Below are 12,619 nucleotides of genomic sequence, written 5' to 3'. Positions count from 1 at the left end.
CTTTTCTAAGCTAAGTCTGCCTTCTGGGATCTGATTGTGAACAGAATGTGAGTAAACTCTTTTTTATACTTTTATAGAAGACTGTCGTGTCTTATCTTTTATGAGGGAATAAGGGGAAAATACCAGAACAGTTATTATAGAGGCTTTCACGAGCCTGAGCAAACGCATCTGCTGTGAGTTTAAAAAGGGGAATGTTACTCTGCTAAATTGTGAACTTGTTTACACAAGTTGGAAAGGCTATAATTAAACAATATATTCTCTCCTGCTCAGATTGATTATATTCTCTGCAGCCAAAGATGGAGAAGCTCTATACAGTCAGCCAAAACAAGACCTGGAGCTGACTGTGGCTCAGACCATCAGCTTCTTATAGCAAAATTCAAGCTTAAACTGAAGAAAGTAGGAAAAACCACTGGGCCGGTAAGATACAATCTAAGTCAAATCCCTTATGAATACACAGTGGAAGTGAGGAACAGGTTTAAGGATTTAGATTTGGTGGACAGAGTGCCTGAAGAACTATGGATGGAGGCTCGTAACATTGTACAGGAGGCAGCAACGAAAACCATCCCAATGAAAAGGAAATGCAAGAAAGCAAAGTGGCTGTCCAACGAGGCCTTACAAATAGCGGAGGAGAGAAGGCAAGCAAAATGCGAGGGAGATAGTGAAAGATGCAGGAAATTGAATGCAGATTTCCAAAGAATAGCAAGGAGAGACAAATAGCAAATAATTACCGCCCAGTCAGTCTGACATCAATACCAGGGAAGATTCTGGAGCAGATCATTAAGCAAACAGTCTGTGAGCACCTAGAAAGGAATGCTGTGATCACCAATAGTCAGCATGGATTTCTGAAAAATAAGTCATGTCAGACTAACCTGATCTTGTTTTTTGACAGAATTACAAGCCTGGTAGATGAAGGGAACGCAGTGGATGTAGCCTACCTTGATTTCAGCAAGGCATTTGACAAGGTGCGCCATGATATTCTTGTAAAGAAGCTGGTAAAATGCGGTCTTGACTATGCTACCACTCAGTGGATTTGTAACTGGCTGACTGACCGAACCCAAAGGGTGCTCATCAATGGTTCCTCTTCATCCTGAAGAAGAGTGACTAGTGGGGTGCCACAGGGTTCTGTCTTGGGCCCGGTCTTATTCAGCATCTTTATCAACGACTTGGATGATGGACTCAAGGGCATCCTGATCAAATTTGCAGATGACACCAAACTGGGAGGGGTGGCTAACACCCCAGAGGACAGGATCACACTTCAAAACGACCTTGACAGATTAGAGAACTGGGCCAAAACAAACAAGATGAATTTTAACAGGGAGAAATGTAAAGTATTGCACTTGGGCAAAAAAAATGAGAGGCACAAATACAAGATGGGTGACACCTGGCTTGAGAGCACTACATGTGAAAAGGATCTAGGAGTCTTGGTTGACCACAAACTTGACATGAGCCAACAGTGTGACGCGGCAGCTAAAAAAGCCAATGCAATTCTGGGCTGCATCAATAGGAGTATAGCATCTAGATCAAGGGAAGTAATAATGCCACTGTATTCTGCTCTGGTCAGACCTCACCTGGAGTACTGTGTCCAGTTCTGGGCACCACAGTTCAAGAAGGACACTGACAAACTGCAACGTGTCCAGAGGAGGGCAACCAAAATGGTCAAAGGCCTGGAAATGATGCCTTATGAGGAACGGCTAAGGGAGCTGGGCATGTTTAGCCTGGAGAAGAGGAGGTTAAGGGGTGATATGATAGCCATGTTCAAATATATAAAAGGATGTCACATAGAGGAGGGAGAAAGGTTGTTTTCTGCTGCTCCAGAGAAGCGGACACGGAGCAATGGATCCAAACTACAAGAAAGAAGATTCCACCTAAACATTAGGAAGAACTTCCTGACAGTAAGAGCTGTTTGACAGTGGAATTTGCTGCCAAGGAGTGTGGTGGAGTCTCCTTCTTTGGAGGTCTTTAAGCAGAGGCTTGACAACCGTATGTCAGGAGTGCTCTGATGGTGTTTCCTGCTTGGCAGGGGGTTGGACTCGATGGCCCTTGTGGTCTCTTCCAACTCTATGATTCTATGAGACAAGAAGGCCTTTTTAAACGAGCAATGCAAACAAATAGAGGAAAACAACAGAATGGGACGAACCAGAGATCTGTTTAAGAAAATTGGATATATGAAAGGAACATTTCGTACAAAGATTACCATAATAAAAGACAAAAGTGGAAAGGATGTAACAGAAGCAGAAGACATCAAGAAGAGGTGGCAAGAATACACAGAGGAACTATACCAGAAAGAAATGGATGCCTCGTACACCCCAGGTAGTGTAGTTGCTGACCTTGAGCCAGACATCCTGGAAAGTGAAGTCAAATGGGCCTTAGAAAGCACTGCAAATAACAAGGCCAGTGGAAGTGATGGTATTCCAGCTGAACTATTTAAAATTTTAAAAGATGATGCTGTTAAGATGCTACACTCAATATGCCAGCAAATTTGGAAAACTCAGCAGTGGCCAGAAGATTGGAGAAGATCAGTCTACATCCCAATCCCAAAGAAGGGCAGTGCCAAAGAATGCTCCAACTACCGCACAATTGCACTCATTTCACACGCTAGCAAGGTTATGCTTAAAATTCTACAAGGAAGGCTTAAGCAGTATGTGGATCGAGAACTCCCAGAAGTGCAAGCTGGATTTAGAAGAGGCAGAGGAACCAGAGACCAAATTGCAAACATGCGCTGGATTATGGAGAAAGCTAGAGAGTTCCAGAAAGACATCTACCGTATTTTTCGCTCGATAACACGCACCTGACCATAACACGCACATAGTTTTTAGAGGAGGAAAACAAGAAAAAAAAATTCTGAATGAAACAGTGGATGTATCATTTTTGTGCTTCATGCTGCGGCCACAGACATGTGATTTGACGGTGAGTTTGGGGTAGCCCAATGCAAAGATCCTGAGGATCCATGTGGATCCATGCTTTGTAACCACGTTTTTGTACCATTGCAGCCCCAGGCAACAGTGGGTGTGTGATTTTTTTGGTGCAGGCTGTAGCCATGGACATGCTATGTGATCTGATGGTGAATTTGGGGTGACCCAATGCAAAGATCCTGAGGATCCATGTGGATCCATGCTTTGTAACCACGTTTTTGCACCATTGCAGCCCTGTTTTTGCATCAGATCATTGCTATGTGATCTGATGGTGAATTTGGGGTGACCCAATGCAAAGATCCTGAGGATCCATGTGGATCCGTGCTTTGTAACCATGTTTTTGCACCATTGCAGCCCTGTTTTTGCATCAGATCATTGCTATGTGATCTGATGGTGAATTTGGGGTGACTCAATGCAAAGATCCTGAGGATCCATGTGGATCCGTGATTGGAACCACGTTTTAAGTAGGGAGGGCAGGAAAAACATAGAAAGGATAAGGAGCGCCGAAAGGGGTGTGCAGAGATGCAGCTGGCTAAGAATGCAGGAGAGGGGTTTTACTGGAGGGAGGAAAGGAAGGCAAAAGTCCCCCCCCCCACAAGCCAGCCAGCTCTCTCTCTCTCTCTCCCCCCCCCCCCAACCTGCATGTTGCTTGCGAGTCCCAGACGCACGGAGAGGAATTAGAAGGCAGGGCGCTCTGCTTGCCTGGAGGGGAGGGGTTTTCTCTGCTCTTTGTTCCGTTTGAGCAAACACAGTAAGGAAACAGAAGCAGGTGGGCAGTAAGACCCTGAGGCAGAGCTTCCTCCTTTCAAGGCTTCCCTTCTTCGGACGATTTGATATTTGCCTGATTTTTGCCTTCACTCGCGCTTGTCAGCTCCAGGGACCACACATTCGCTCAATAACACGCACAGACATTTCCCCTTACTTTTTAGGAGAAAAAATCTGCGTGTAATAGAGGGTCATTGTTAAAGTGTGCTGAGACCTGCAACTCACGACTTCAAACCATTAGTATGTTTGTAAAAACCCCCAAACTGTTCTATACTGGTTCTTTGTGTTGTGACGTGGGGTTTGTGATTTCAGCTCTCTTGACATAATATGCTGGAGACAGTTCTGTAGTAACACTTCTTTATTAAAGCAAACAAGACTGAGAACTGAGGAGGGGAGAGCTACATTTATAGGGACAGGGAACTATCTAGAAAGGATACATTTTGGAGGGAACAATATCAGGCAATCACAGTCCTGCCTTTTGGAGGAAACCAATAAGACAGAGGATCCAAATACAGCAGCTTAAATGAACCAATAGTAGCTGTACCCTCTGGAACCAAAAGGCAGTTACTTTACCCTAATGCAAATACAGACAATAATAATACAGATATAAAATCCTTTGACTCAATACACAACACTTTGTTCCTTTTACATTCTTCCCCCCACGCCCTTTAAATGCTCTCCTAAGAGGTGAATAATATTGGAGATCAGCTAAGAGCATTTTCATAATAGAAATGATGAAGCTTTGAAAAAAAAAGGGGGGGGAAATGAAAAACTTTTCAGAGGATATGAGAGATGCCTGTAAAGACCGAATATACCTACAACCTCCCATTTCTGCTCTTGGCTCCATTCTAGGATTATACGAGGGGAAAAACCATCTTAATAATAATAATAATAATAATAATAATAATAATAATAATTTATACCCCGCCCATCTGGCTGGGTTTCCCCAGCCACTCTGGGCGGCTTCCAACCAAGTATTAAAATACAGTAGTCTGTTAAACATTAAAAGCTTCCCTAAACAGGACTGCCTTCAGGTTTCCTCTAAAAGTCTGGTAGTTGCTCTTCTCTTTGACATCTGGTTGAAGGGCGTTCCACAGGGCGTGTGCCACTACCGAGAAGGCCCTCTGCCTGGTTCCCTGTAGCTTTGCTTCTTGCAGTGAAGAAGAAGAAGAGTTTGGATTTGATATCCCGCCTTTCACTCCCTTTAAGGAGTCTCAAAGCGGCTAACATTCTCCTTTCCCTTCCTCCCCCACAACAAACACTCTGTGAGGTGAGTGGGGCTGAGAGACTTCAAAGAAGTGTGACTGGCCCAAGGTCACCCAGCAGCTGCATGTGGAGGAGCGGGGAATCGAACCCGGTACCCCAGATTACGAGACTACCGCTCTTAACCACTACACCATACTGGTGAGGGAACTGCCAGAAGGCCCTTGGCGCTGGACCTCAGCGTCCGGGCAGAACGATGGGGGTGGAGATGCTCCTTGAGGGATACTGGACCGAGGCCGTTTAGGGCTTTAAAGGTCAGCACCAACACTTTGAATTTTGCTTGGAAACGTACTGTGGGAGCCAATGTAGGTCTTTCAAGACCTGTGTTATGTGGTCTCGGTGGCTGCTCCCAGTCACCAGTCTAGCTGCCGCATTCTGAATTAGTTGTAATTTCTGGGTCACCTTCAAAGGTAGCGCCACATAGAGCGCATTGCAGTAGTCGAAGCAGGAGATAACCAGAGCATGCACCACTCTGGCAAGACAGTCTGCGGGCAGGTAGGGTCTCCGTCTGCGTACCAAATGGAGCTGGTAAACAGCTGCCCTGGACACAGAATTGGACCTGCGCCTCCGCCATCTAGCAGTTTTTTCCAGACCATGCATTGTTTATCTAAAGGGCCAGTGAGAGGAATGACTGAATCCAAAGGGGGCAGCCGTGAGAACCTTATCCATCTCCAACCAGGAAGAATGGTGTTTGACAGTGGAACAATAGTGGAAGGTAGTGGACTCTCTCCTTCCTTGGAAGTTTTAAAGCAGAGTTTGGATGGCCATCTCCCGGGGATTCTTTAGCTGCAATTCCTGCTTTTTAGGGGGTTGGACAAGATGACCTTTGGGTTCCTTTCCAACTCTGCAATTCTGAGATTCTATGATCCCTCGTGGGACTCTTATCAGGTCCACCCTCAAGGCAGCCGAGCTACCTGGCTAACTTTGCAAACCAAAGTGATGCAATGTGCACTTTGAGGGGGAGTGGGGCGTGCATCCACCGGGAACACTTTTGGCTACTGCTGCCATCCCATTAGCAGGATTTCATATAAAACACTTAAGTTCTTTCAGTCATTTGTGTCACAGCAGCAGAGTTCAGTTCCCCCAGGGGAAGCCAAGAGGCGAGAACACAAACACTATGACAGAAAGGCTGCCTTTGTTGTGGGTCAGGTGGAGAGAGATGGCTATCGCTTGTTGAGCTTGCCTGCTAATGAGGATTAGCAGAACAGAAGCAGATTCTTGCAGAATGGCCTTTGATGGACAAATGCTTTCTTCTTCAATGTGCTTTAACCAGAGGGGAGGGAGGGGAATTGGGCCTCTTCTTGTGCTTTTAGCATCCAACTGAGCTGCTGAAATCAGGAGCAGAAGCTTGACAGTTTGGGGTTGATTGTAATACAAGAACACCAGAAGTTCCTTCTGGATCTGACCAGTGACCCATCTAATCCAGCAGCCTGCTCTCACAGTGGCCAACCAGTGCAGGATATAATCCACTGGGAGCAGTCAAATACAACGTTCCTTGTTTTCCTAGAGTGGACATGCAAGGGAATGTTTGGTCCAGCCAGTTGAAACTTCCTGTTCCTCCTGGCAGGAACTGTCAGGAGCTCGTCCTACACTCGAGTAGGACCCTGGCAGAGAACATGCCTGATTGACATGTTCTCTCTCTCCTGGTCGATCGTTCGGGAGCTTCAGAAGCTTTCTTCTGCCCAAACATCACAGCGACCAATGCCAACCGACACCGGCACACTTAGGGATCCGCAGAGTTTGCGCAACTTGCATGTGACAGACCTCAGCAACTCAGCATTTTGGCTAATCTACTTTATTTTAGATTATTTTAATACAGCATTTTGGCTAATCTACTTTATTTACATATAAACACACATGGAGCACTGCAACATGGCTCCCTCTCTAGCATCAGACAGCAAAGAGAAAAAGAACAAAGGACAGTAGTGCCACTTCACGCAACACAGTACCACAAACATCCTGTCTCCGTCACTTCCCACTCTGTGGAGTCAAAACATACACCGTCATGTGATAGACAAAAATCCCATGACTGAAGTCATGGAGCAGGAATTCTATTTTTTTAAAAAAATAATATTTATTAAAGTTTTAAAGGTTACAGAAAGAAAAAGTAAAAAACACCATTTTAAACAAAAACAATACAGCACATCACAATAAGGAAGAAACAAGAATGAGAAAAAGAAAGAAAAAACAGAAAAATAAAATCCATAAAAAAAAACAACAAAAAATACAGCGAATCTTCCCATAACTTATCTTTCATTAGCTTATTTCCTTGACCTCCTCACACCTCCCTTTTTTGTATTCTAGTTCGATTATCTGTTTCAGCAAATCCTTTCCATCTTTTCATATTTTTGTCCTGTAATTTATCTTAATATAATGTAACTTTACTTTCCCTCCTTTCACCAATTAACAGCCAGTTTTTTCTTAATCCTTTATAACATTTCTGCTAAAACCACATAACATCATTCCAACATCCTTCTAACATTCATTAATTTTACAATGTTTCTGTAAATAGTCTTTAAATTTCTTCCAATTTTCCTCCACCGACTCTTCTCCCTGGTCTCGGATTCTGCCAGTCATTTCCGCCAGTTCCATATAGTCCATCACCTTCATCTGCCATTCTTCCCGGGTGGGTAGATCTTGTGTCTTCCAGTACTTTGAAATAAGTATTCTTGCTGCTGTTGTAGCATATATAAAGAAAGTTCTATCCTTCTTTGGCACCAATTGGCCGACCACGCCCAGGAGAAAGGCCTCTGGTTTCTTCAGAAAGGTATATTTAAATACCTTTTTCATTTCATTATAGATCATCTCCCAGAAAGTCTTAATCCTTGGGCACGTCCACCAAAGGTGAAAGAATGTACCTTCAGTCTCTTTACATTTCCAACATTTATTATCGGGCAAATGGTAGATTTTTGCAAGCTTGACTGGTGTCATGTACCACCTGTAGATCATTTTCATTATATTCTCTCTTAAGGCATTGCATGCCGTAAACGTCATACCTGTGGTCCATAACTGTTCCCAGTCAGCCATCATTATGTTATGTCCAACATCTTGTGCCCATTTAATCATGGCAGATTTCACCATTTCATCATGGAGCAGGAATTCTAACAGGAACACCCTTCCTTGTATGTGACTAGTGGGTGGGCGTGACCTTTCCAGATCTGGTAAAAGGCATGCTGCCACTCTCTCTCTTTTCCCTCTTCCTTTCATCCTGCAAACTGCTGGACTGCTAGTCTGCAGTCACTAGGTAAATCTCCCTTATGGGGTAAACCTGTTTGTATATGTTTGAAACTTTAAGCCTTAAGCCTGCCTTCAGGGATCACACTGTGCTCTGCCTGATCATGAGTAAACTTTCTTTTTATTGCTTATCAATAAGACTGCAGTGTCTTTATTCTTTTAGGAGGGATTCAAGGGGTCTCACCAGGAAAATATTAGGACACATTTCAATCTGGACAAGCCAGATGGAATTGTGTATTGTCTTAAGAAACTCACACGAGTTTGCAACTAATTTTCTGCTGTGTAAAGGGGAATGCACTCTGCTAAGTAAAGGTACTTGCTAGCGCAAGTTAGGAAGGGTATTAATAAACAATATATCCTCTCCTGCCACCCTGAACATTCATGCAACCAGATGCCTGTGGAGGATCAGTAAGCAGGATTTGAGCACAAGAACACTCTCAATTCCAGCAACTTGCATCCAGAAGTATTTATTCCTCTGATCGTGAAAGCAGAGCACAGCCATCATGGCTAGTAGCTGTCAATAGCCCTCTCCTCCACGAATTTGGCTAATCCTCTTTTAACCATCCCATCTGAATGCACCCTCAGTCTCATTCAAATCAGCTCAATTTCCTGGATTTGAAATTTACTGCAATGCGTTAGACAAGATGAGTCAAGCCCCAGCTACAGTTTTCATATTGGATTTCAACACAGAGAGTCTGTTGTTCAACCTTGAAAGTCAGTTTAACAGCTTGAGCTGATTTATCTCAAATATTGACACTGATGAGCGCCGTTAATTCATGGTTTTTAGCAGCAGCGGGATTCAAGTCAAATGAGGCTGGCTGATTAGCAATTCCCCAATGAACTTAGCAGACTTTGGAGGATCTGCAGATGAGACGTAAAGTTAATACCTGAAGCCTCATCATAAGAAGAATCCAAAGATGCTTCTACTCATCCTTTGCCATTCAGTGACACTGTTACTGTTGCTCTCTTGCTCTCAGACAAAAAGCCAGCTCCAAACATTCTGTCACACTCCTGTGTGACCAAGAATATAATAATAATAATAATAATAATAATAATAATAATAATAATAATAATTTATTATTTATACCCCGCCCATCTGGCTGGGCCTCCCCAGCCACTCTGGGCGGCTTCCATAAAAACCAAAAATACAGTAAAATATCACACGTTAAAAACTTCCCTGAACAGGGCTGCCTTAAGATGTCTTCTGAATGTCAGGTAGTTGTTTATCTCTTTGACATCTGCTGGAAGGGCGTTCCACAGGGCGGGCGCCACTACCGAGAAGGCCCTCTGCCTGGTTCCCTGTAGCTTTGCTTCTCGCAATGAGGGAACCGCCAGAAGGCCCTCGGCGCTGGATCTCAGCGTCCGGGCAGAATGATGGGGGTGGAGACGCTCCTTCAGGTATACTGTAGTGGGCAGGATCGCACAATGCAGGTGTACAGGGAGGCTGTGCAGATTGGAGCAAGCTGGATTCTCAATGGCTGTGACCATCTGGAACTAAGGGAAGGTTCATTCCCCAGGACACTGGGATTCTTGAGTACACACTCTCACTTTCTGCCATACAATCGCTCCATCAGGGGTAAGCATCTAGGGGACACTACTGTTGTGAAGGTGATCCATGCCTTCTGTGAGGTATGGGGTGGACAGTCCATATCGAGGGAATCCTGCAAAGGGTTTATATTGTTACAAAAGTTGGGTGCCAACCCCACTCTCTGCCAAGACCCAGGGGGTTCCAGGCACTCACTCAGGAAATCACTTTGAGAATTGAGACACAGCGGAGGCTGCCGTAGCTTTAAGAAATACGGTTTATTCACCTGTTGACACCTTCAGTCTGCATGGAGGGAGTCAATGACCGCTTGGTCATTTCAAAAGGGGCTTGAACCCCACAGCCATGGAGTCCAAGGCATCTCTCCCAGCCAGCCTTCAGCCAACCGGCCCAAGATGGAGCCCAGTCTTTCTTCCTTCTTCTTCCCAGAACACCTTGCTTAAAACTCTCTTTTCCCTTCAAACTTCAAACTTCAAACATACACCCTATCACCTTGGCAACTTCTGTCTACCAAGCCAAAGGAGTCCTCTCAGATAGGGTTGCCATATTTCAAAAAGTGAAAAAAGAGAGGAAAAAAAGATGTTTTTGAAGTATTTTTCAGGGAAATCGGCAAAATGACACTACTGATATAGATTGCCATATGTCTGGATTTTTGCCAATTTGACGACACTGCTTCTGATGGCAGTATTCTGGGTATGTCCGGGAAATTCCGGGTGTATGGCAACCCTACTCTCAGATGGCCCATCAACCCCTTTTGTCATGTTAACAGATTTGCTGGTTTGCATTAGACAGCCCAGGGATTCCTTGTCTGACACAGTTCTGCAGCTTGTACTTTCATCCAGATCCCCATTAATCCAAATCCTTTATTTATTTCTAGGATTTTTTTGGGCGAGAGGTGGATCCCTCTCAAATCTAGAACAATACGTATCTCCATTTACAGAATGCATAAATAATAAAAAACATAGCTGCACTGGGAAAGGATGCTAAATCATTGTTTAGTGCAGCCTTCTCCAAGTAGACCCATCTTCTCCTTGCTACTGTCTCCACAGCCAATCCACCTCTGCTTAAAGCCAATCTGGACCCCTTTGGAGGGGACAGGACAAAGGGAGAATGCATCTTCTTCACCTCTCTCTCGTCACTGCTTCCATACTCAGATTTTGCAGTCATGAGAGCTCTGGGAGTTGGGGCAAGGGAGCTTGGCAGATGCCCCAAAATGCTAAACTCTGATGCCAGCCTTGCCCTTTGCCAAGGAGACAGATCTTGCTGTTAAAGACCCAAGAAGGTTTGGCCGGCTGCCTTTTGAAATGGAATGCTGGAGCTTTGGCCTGATCCACCAAAGCGAGGTTTACATTCTCAGAAGAGGAGAGCAAAAATAAACAAGCAACTCCACATCAGGTCCAAACATTTCCCAGCCAAGAGCCAACTTCTTGCACGCTTTGCCAGTGGGAAACCAAAGTTATTTCTAATTATAGCTGACCGACCAGCTTCACATTTCGCAAACTATCTGTTTGGGAACTGAGAGGCTCCAGGGGATCATCTCAAACGTAGAATTCACCAGGCAGCAGCCCCCAGGTCCTGCACATTTGCAGGAGCATCCGACTAGCTATAATTCTGTCCAGAATTTGCAGTAGTTGCAAATTTAGGATGGGGTGGGGAAATCTTTCGGCTCCAGATCCTTTTCTGTCCCCATCTGTGGGCTGACATTGGTAGGTAGGTGGGAGAACACACCTGCTAAATCACATGGTGACATTGAGGCATGATGGACAGGTAGGTTCCACCCACCGATTAAAATCCCTTACACAGAGGTTCCTAAGTGCTCAACAGCAAGCCCTTTGCAGGCAACCCAGTGTTGTTTCCCTCTCATATCAGCAGGGGCGTAGCAAGAGGGGTGCGGTAGGGGCAGACCACCCTGGGTGTCTCCACTGAGGGGGGTGACAAAATGGCGGGCGGCACTCACCGCTGGGCTTGCAGCGCGTCTAAGCCACGCGTCTTGGGCGCCCACAGGCTCCACGCTGTCCGCCCGCTGCCTCCCCCTAGCTGTATAAGGTGGCTAAGGCACCGCATCCCTATGGGTGCTGTGCGCCCTGCCTCTCCCCTCCCTAAGGGCACTTTGCGTCCCGTCCCTATGGGTGCCACACACCCTGTCCCCTCCCTCCCCAAGGGCAATGTGTGTCATGTCTAAAACTCCTGGTAGAGGACAAGGATCTAGAGATCACACTGGGTAAGGCAAAGGTAAAGGGACCCCTGACCATTAGGTCCAGTTGTGGCCGACTCTGGGGTTGTGGCGCTCATCTTGCTTTATTGGCCGAGGGAGCCGGCATACAGCTTCCAGGTGCCCAAGAGGCTTTCTCCATCGCTGCATATCAGCTGATGGGCATGGCAGCCAAAGCCTGCTGTTTGCAGGCATCAGCTGTGAAAGGGGTTCCGAAATCAGCAGGCTTTGGATTTAACAAAGCTTTCTTCCCCTTGCCAATGCAGAATTGTGAGCACACTTTGAAGTTCCCTGATTGTGCCCTATCAGCTGAGTCGCTACCAGTACCCACAGCCAATTTCACAAAAAAGAGAGGCTTGGTTTGACAGGGAGGCAATAGATTAAAAATGTGCTTTTTTGCCTCTCTGGTCCTTTAGGAGAAAGAGTTCTTTATAACTGCACTCAGCCTGCCTCCTAGTGGTGATGTTTTCGATCCAGGGCTACCCAAACATTTCAATGGTTTTGTGTCATTGGAGTGACGGTCCTTCAGTGATTCAGGCCCCTGCAGGCTGTTCCCTTCTCACTATCTGTATAAAAAACGCCTTGTATCATAATCTGCTTATCCTTCCCAGGCCAGTCCAAACCCCTTCTGAGGCGGAAGACAAATTGGGGGCTCCACCCTGCTCATTCCATGTTCAAAAGCTGTCCCAA

This window comes from Podarcis raffonei, chromosome 6 (genome assembly GCF_027172205.1).
Source record: "Podarcis raffonei isolate rPodRaf1 chromosome 6, rPodRaf1.pri, whole genome shotgun sequence".
Classification (NCBI taxonomy): Eukaryota; Metazoa; Chordata; class Lepidosauria; order Squamata; family Lacertidae; genus Podarcis; species Podarcis raffonei.
The sequence above is the reverse complement of the archived record's forward strand: the minus strand, read 5'-3'. Positions refer to the sequence as shown.